This window comes from Furipterus horrens, unplaced genomic scaffold, assembly GCF_987537825.1.
Source record: "Furipterus horrens unplaced genomic scaffold, mFurHor1.1.pri manual_scaffold_2, whole genome shotgun sequence".
In the NCBI taxonomy this organism is placed as follows: Eukaryota; Metazoa; Chordata; class Mammalia; order Chiroptera; family Furipteridae; genus Furipterus; species Furipterus horrens.
The window spans coordinates 69,155,910-69,164,012 of NW_028327172.1; the positions used below are offsets into that span (position 1 = coordinate 69,155,910).

At 38.9% G+C, this 8,103-nt stretch overlaps 1 non-coding gene across 1 annotated transcript; it reads left to right on the forward strand.

Annotated features, from left to right (window-relative positions):
• The first annotated feature begins 6,543 nt into the window (after nt 1–6,543).
• On the forward strand, nt 6,544–6,680 carry LOC150018754 (small nucleolar RNA SNORA1). Its single transcript, XR_016509519.1, has one exon. It is a non-coding gene; the product is annotated as a small nucleolar RNA SNORA1 (small nucleolar RNA).
• Nucleotides 6,681–8,103: the final 1,423 nt, after the last annotated feature.

Below are 8,103 nucleotides of genomic sequence, written 5' to 3' on the forward strand. Positions count from 1 at the left end.
ACCTCTTTGCCAACAATTGGTATTAAAAGTACTTTTAATTTCACCTATTTGGAAAGTGTATAGAGGTATCCCATTATGATTTTAAGTTCATTTGCCAAGTGACTAAAAAAATAAGCAACTTTTTAATATTTATTGAAATTTAAATGAACCCTCACAAAAATGTCACATGAATTAAAAGTAGTCTATGAAACAAAACAATGATTTAAAAAATTTCATAAAGCACAACAAAAAGATAAGAAAATCATAAAAATAAATATAAGCTCCTCATCAGCAACATTTTAAAGAAAAATTATTTCATCAAATCTGATAAAAAGTTTGCAAAAAATATCAAATTAAGAATATTATCTGAAATGGTGACTTACTATTTTAAAAAATAATTTATTTCCTTATTTGTCTGTTTGTTTATTTTTAGAGAGGGGGAAAGGAGAAAGAGAGGGAGAGAAACATCACTGTGTGGTTGCCTCTCACTCGCGCCCTCAACTGGGGACATGACGGGCAACTTAGTCATGTGCCCTGACTGTGACTTATTATTTTAATGATGACTCCACTTTAGTATATAATGTGTCATTAGATATCAACTAAGTCTTGTAAATTATATATATTGCATAAATATAGGTATATGAACTAAAGGTACTTGGTTTTGTCTTACTGTTAGAGGTAACACTCAAAAAATGTTTAGAGATCTTTGCATTCTGATCCTGTTGGACACCATAAGAAATAGATTGGGCTACCTCTGTTATCAGGCTTCTTTTTTTTTTTTTATGTTAGTTAGTAATTTTATTCTACATTAAAAAAACTTAAAAATGAGCTAAATGAATTCAAATAAATATTTCACTCATTTTCTATTCCTTTTTTCAAAGTATATTTCATTGATTATGTTACAGTAGTTCCAATTTTTTCCCTTTTGCTCCCCTCTGCCCAGTAACCCCCTTCCCTCCAGCAATCCCACCCCACCCTTAGTTCATGTCTATGGGACATGCATATAAGTTTTTTGGCTTCACCCTTTCCTATATTATTTTTAACATCCCCCTGTCTATTTTGTACCAACCAATTATGCTTCTTAATCCCTGAACCATTTCCCCATTTCTCCCCCATCCCCCTCCCAGCTGATAACCCTCCAAATGATCCCCATACCTATGATTCTGTTTCTATTTTGGTTTGCTTAGTTGGATTTTGTTTTTATTTTTTAGATTCAGTTGTTGATAGTTGTGAGTTTGTTGTCATTTTAGTGTTCATAGTTTTGATCTTTTTCTTAAGTAAGTCCCTTTGACATTTCATATAATAATGGCTTGGTGATGATGAACTCCTTTAGTTTCACCTTCTCTGGAAAGCACTTCATCTGCCCTTCCATTCTAAATGATAGCATTGCTGGACAGAGTCATCTTGGTTGTAGATTGCTTTTCATCACATTAAATACTGCTTGCCAGTCCCTTCCTGCCTGCAAAGTGTCCTCTGAGAAATCAGCTGATAGTCCTATAGGCACCCCGCTGTAGGCAACTCTCCACCTCTCTTGCCGCCCCCAGGACTCTGTCTTTATCTTTCACCTTTGGCATCTCAATCAGGATGCATCCTGGTGTGGTCCTCTCTGGGTCTAGTTCGCCTGGGACCCTCCGTACTTCCCAGACCTGTATGTCCATCTCCTTTGCAAAATTTGAGAAGTTTTCCTCATTTTTTTCAATTCTTGCTTCCTCATTCTGCACTGGTTGACTGTTTTTTTCTTCCTTATGTTCCAAATCATTGATTTGAACCCCGGTTTCCTTCCCTTCACCACTGGGTTTATGTGGATTTTCCTTTGTTTCACTTAGCATAGCCTTCACTTCTTCTCTTATGCATTTGCTGTACTCAATCATATCTGTCAAGCCTGTGAGCACCTTTATCACCAGTGTTTTGAATTCTGCATCTGTTAGGTTGACTATCTCCTCATCTGTTAGGTTGGCTTTCTCCCCATCGCTTAGTTCTCCCACTGGAACCTTGATCCATTTTCCCTTTTGGGCCATACTTCTGTCTCCTCATCCTGATAGGTTCCTGTGTTTGTTTGCCTCTGTGTCCCAGGTAGAGCTGTTGATCCTCTTAAGTTGTAAGGGACAGAGCCTTAGGATTTCATCAGTATAGGGCAACCTGTCTCACCACATTGTGGTGCTGTATGTGGGGAAGGGGTCTGAGAGGGAACAATGCTGCCTGCCCAGCACTCGCTCCTTTTCCAGGCACTTCTCCCACTTCCACACAGGACTGACACCCCTCTAGCTGCTGCCCTGGCTGTCGTTCCCAGAGTGGGCAGGCCTGTGGACGTTCTAGGACTGTGGGGGCCCTTTAAACAAGTGGACTCTGCTGAGACCAGCAGTTTCTGCCTCCACCCCAACCCCCACTGGTCTACACAGTCAGAAGCAATGAGGCTTGATTTTTCCCAGTGCTGGGACCATGAGCTGGGAGGTCCAGTGAGAAGCTGGAAATGCTCCCCAGGTGTCCCTCCTGACTTTTTAAAGTGCGTGACTGTACTTTTTGCTGGACTGCCACTGCCGCCACTGCTGCCACCACCACACCTCATCCTCTCCACCCCAGCTCTGCCCCTACCTGTCTGTATGAGTATTTCTTCTTTATATCTTTGTTTGCTGGACTTCCATGCAGTTTGATTTTCTGGAATTTCTGGTCGTTTCTAGTTTTGTGATAGTCGTATTCCTTCTTAGTTGTGGAGGGAGATGGAGCATGTCTGCTATGCCTCCATCTTGGCCGGAAGTCGCTATCAGACTTCTTTGATGTTGATCAGAATGTTGTCTGGTTCCACCTTTGACTATTTCTAGCTTCCAGGCTCCTTGGTGCAATGCCCATTCTATAATAACTGCCCCCTCTTGTCAGGCTCTACCACCAATCCTCTGATAAGGCTACCAATCACTTCTAGAATTCTAGTGTCCAGGTAGCACACTGCACTGGTATGATTGAATTTCATCCCCAAAGTTATCAATGAGTTTGCCCCCAACAGCTACATCTCTCAAATGGAGATGTCAGACTTCCCAGGTTGATATTCTCTAGACCAGCCTGTCTAACTAAATTCCTCAAGCTCCTGTTTCAACACCCAGTACTTCAGGTGACATTTACAAAATATAGTGAAAATAGTTTATTGACTGGCAGATGATAAAGAACATCCCCATTTAAAATGTCTTGCTTTTTAATTTAACTTCTATTGAAATACTTATAAAACATATCTCAAGGTTAATATTGATTTTTCATGGACAATTTAATTTGAAATTAGCATTGGGTCAGCAGTGGGGCTATCCTTCACATTTTTATGGGAAAGCAGAGCAATAAAATTGAGTGTAAATACAATTATCTAGATCTGTGCATAATATAGTAATTTTCCTGTTTGATGTGATCTTCTAAGTACAATAGATGCACTTTGTAATTTTGATACACAACATTAGAAAACTTTCCTCCAAACCATTCTTTCTCCAGAGTAGTTCTGGTTGTATTAAGGGAAAAATATAATTAATTTAAAGAACTCACTCCTGAAAATCCAGGGACTATTCACTCAGATTTTTCTGAAAGGTGTCTTTAAATAGGCTTGCTGAAGTTTTATTTTCTTTATAAGTAAGAAATGAATGAGAGATATTTTTCTTTTATAAATATCAAGAATCTGTTGTAACTCACTAAATGCATTTATAATAATCTCTTACACATACTAAAAAGCTGAGATGATCAGAGTTTAACTCCCTCCCTAGTCTATTATCCACAAGACAGGATTGTTGAATTATGCTCTTTTATTAGACATAAACTCTTAGTTTTCAATTTGGGCACAATTAGGAGTGTTATAAAAGATTTTTATGATCTTTCTCTTCCAGTCTCAGAGCCAATTACTGTGCTCTTTCTATATGCAGCAAATTACTCAAGTATTAGTCATTTTCCTTGTTATTTGCTTCTTGCTAAAATTGTGTTACAATAAATTGTGGTTGCATTTGTAGTTCGAGTATTTACATTCATTTTCTAAAATGCAGCTACAAGTAGTCAAACTAAATTGCTTAATTCCTAGCAGTGTAGGGTCTGTGTATTATTCCTGAGAGAGGGTGGGTTCTGGATCTGATATCTGAAGTGTTCCCAGTCAGGTCAATGAGGCAAAGAGTTGCTTTGGGCTAACAATTGAAAACACAAAGAAAAAAGTTGCTAAATCGGATTTTGGATAATGTTAAGTGCCAAAGACAGAGATACCAAAGTTACTAAAGTTGTTTTATACTTGCAGACCAGATGAGGCTTGTGTAATGTTGGGAACAGAGATTAATTACAAATCTCTTTCAATTACCTAGGTTTGAAATATAAGCATGTACCTAGACTTGGGTACCAGCAGTTGAAATAAAAAGGGATAGACGTAAGAAATGTGTTTTTAAAAAATCGTGAGTTGGGCTACTTCCAGCCAAGATGGAAGTGTAGACAGACACGCTCCATCTCCCTCCACAACTAAGAAGGAATACATACAACTACTCAAAACTAGAGACAACCAGAAGTTCCAGAAAATCGAGCTGCATGGAAGTCCAAAAAACAAAGAAATAAAGAAGAAATGCTCATCCAGACAGGTAGGAGGGGAGGATCTGGCGTGGAGAGGACACGGTGTGGTAGCGGCAGCAGATGTGGCAGCAGCACGCTGGCAGAAAATGCAGTCACACATTTTTAAAAGTCAGGAGGGACACCCGAGGAGCATTCCCAGCCCCAGACCAGACCAAACAGCTGGGGAAAATCAAGCCTCATTGCTTCTGACTGTGCAAACCAGTGAGGGTTGGGGTGGAGGCATAAACTGCCCTTCTCTAAGGAGAGTTCACTTGTTTAAAGGGCCCCCACTGTCCTAGAATGTCTGCAGACCCACACACTCTGGAAATGACTGCCAGGGCAATAGCTAGAGAGGCACCAGTCCATACAGAGGTGGGAGAAGTGCCTGGAAAAGGGGCAAGTGCTGAGCAAGTGGCATTATTCCTTCACAGACCCCTCCCTCACACATAACACCACAACTTGGTGAAATGGGTCGCCCTCTACTGATGAATACCCAAGGCTCCACCCCTTACAACATAGCAGGAGTGACAGTTTACCTAAGACACAGAGGCAAACACAATTGCCTGTCAAGATGAGGAGATAGAGATGTATGGCCCAAAAGAGGGAACAGATCAAGGTTCCAGTGGGAGAACTAAGTGACAAGGAGATATCTAACCTAACAGATGAGGAGATAACCAACCTAACAAATGCAGAGTTCAAAACACTGGTGATAAAGATGCTCACAGACTTGACAGATATGCTTGAATATAGCAAATCCATAAGAGAAGTAGTAAAGGCTATGCTAAATGAAACAAAAGATAATCCACACAAAACCAGTGGTGAAGGGAAGGAAACCGGGGTTCGAACCAATAATTTGAAATATAAATAAGAAAAAAATAATCAACCAGTAGAAAATGAGGAAGCAGGAATTTAAAAAAACGAGGAGAGGCTTAGGGGTCTCTGGGACGACTTTAAATGTGCCAATATCCGAATCATAAGAGTGCCAGAAGGAGAAGAGGAAGAGCAAGAAATTGAAAGCTTATGTGAAAAAATAATGAAGGGAAACTTCCCAAATTTGATGAAGGAAATAGACAAACGAGTCCAGGAAACACAGAGAGTCCCAAACAAGCTAGACCCAAAGATAACCACACCAAGACACATCATCACTAAAATGCCAAAGGTGAAAGATAAAAAGAGAATCTTAAAAGCAGCAAGAGAAAAGCAGAGAATTACCTACAAAGGGGTGCCTATAAGACTGTCAGCTGATTTCTCAAAAGAAATTTTGCAGGCAAGAAGGGACTGGCAAGTATTCAATATGATGAAAAGCAAGGATATACAACCAAGATGACTCTATCCAGCAAAACTATCATTTAGAATGGAAGGGCAGATAAAGTGCTTCCCAGACAATGTTGAGCTAAAAGAGTTCATAATCACCAAGCCACTATTATATGAAATGTTAAAAGGGACTTATTTAAGAAAAACAAGATCAAAACTATGAACAAAAAAATGACAACAAACTCACAACTATCAACAAATGAATAATAAAAAAAAAAAATCCAACTAAGGAAACCAGAATGGGAACAGAATGATAGACATGGGGATCATTTGGAGGGTTATCAGCTGGGACAGGGAAGGGGGAGAAATGGAGATTAAGAAGCATAATCGGTTGGTACAAAATAGACAGGGGAAAGTTAAGAATAGTATAGGAAAGGGTCGAAAGCAAATAACTTATATGCATGACAGGTGGGATTGCTGGAGGGAAGGAGGATACTGGTCAGAGGGGAGCAAAAGGAAAAAAATTGGGACTACTGTAACAACACAATCAATAAAATATATTTTAAAAAATTAATCAGTTGAATTTACTAGAAACAGTGATTAAAACTGGCTCCCTGTTTTAGGGGTCTAGGGCCTGAAAAATTATTACATTATTAACTAAAATTAAACTCAGAAGGGAGAAAGATTTTGTAAAAGTGGGGATGCTAAATTTGCTTTAAAAGTATTGCATTTACAGTGGCAATAAGATGTACAAATAGAAGCCTCATTCAAGATGAAAATTGGCACTGTTTTTGTACATGTGTCCAGAAATTGTTAATGTGGCTACATTGAAACACAGGTTTTGCTTCCATCACAATAATCTTATTGCAGTGGTGACAATGAGGCCTGTAACATTAAAAAAAAAAAAAAAAAAAAAAGATGTACAAATAGAGATATCCAACAGGCAGTTGCAAGAACTGGAGAGGAAAAAGAAATAATAGCTGATAAATTTTTCTTTTTCATCTTGATTTACAGTATACAAATAACAAAACTATAAAGTAGGAATATGTGTTTGTACACAGCCACCTTCTTCTTCAATGCCTGAATTAGGGTCAGAGCATTCCCTAATTCATTCACTCTTTGATTCAAAAGCATTTATTCACCACATTTTACACACCAGGAATGAGAATGGTAAAGAAGAAACATATTTAAGAAGTATTTCAAAGGTGGAGCCAACAGAATTTTGTTATAAAACAGATTGTAAGAAAGACTTTCTCTTTTTTAATATATTGTTGTTCTATTACAGTTGGCCCAAATTTCTCCTGTTCCTCTCCACTGCCCCAGCCACCCACCCTACACCCACTGCTCCCACAGTCAATTCCAACCCTGTTGTCCATGCCCATGGGTCATTTATACCTATTCCTTGAAAAGACCCTTCCTCTTCTTTCCCCCCTTACCTCCCACCTACCTCCACTCTGGTCACTGTAGTTCGTTCTTTATTTCCATGTCTCTGCTTCTGTTTTGCTCATTTTTTTGTTTTGTTCATTACGTTCCTCTTATAGGTGAGATTATATGGTATTTGTCTTTCACTGTCTGGCTTATTCAGTTAGCCTAGTACTCTCCAGTTCCATCCATGTTGTCATGAAAGATGGGTGTTCATTCTTTCTTTCTGCTGCATAGTATTCCATTGTGTAAATGTACTGTGGTTTTTTGATCCAGTTATTTACTGATGGGCACTAGGCTGTTTCCAGCACTTGGCTATTGTAAATAATGCAACTATGAACATAGGGGTGCATAGGTTCTTTTAAATTGGTGTTTCATGGTTCTTTGGGTCTAATCCTAGCAGTGGAATCACTGGATCAAAAGGCAGTTCAATTTTTAGTTTTTTAGAGGAAATTCCATACTGTTTTCCACAGTGGCTGCACCAGTAGTATATATTCCCACCAACAGTGCACTAGGGTTCCCTTTTCTCCACATCCTCGCCAGCATTTGTTGTTTGTTGATTTGTTAATGATGGCCATTCTGACTGGTGTGAGGTGATAGCTCGTTGTGGTTTTAATTTGCATCTCTGATGGTTCGTGATGTTGAGCATCCTTTCAAATGCCTTTGGGACCTCTGTATGTCCTACTTGGAGAAGTGTCTGTTCAAGTTCTTTGCCCATTTTTAATTGGATTGTTTGTTTTCCTGGTGTTGAGTTGTACGAATTCTTTATATATTTTGGAGATCAAACCCTTGTCCCAGGTATCATTGGATAATATATTTCTGTGTATAGTAGGTTCCCTTTTCATTTTCATGATATTTTCATTAGCTGTGTGGAAGCTTTTTAATTTGGTGTAGTCC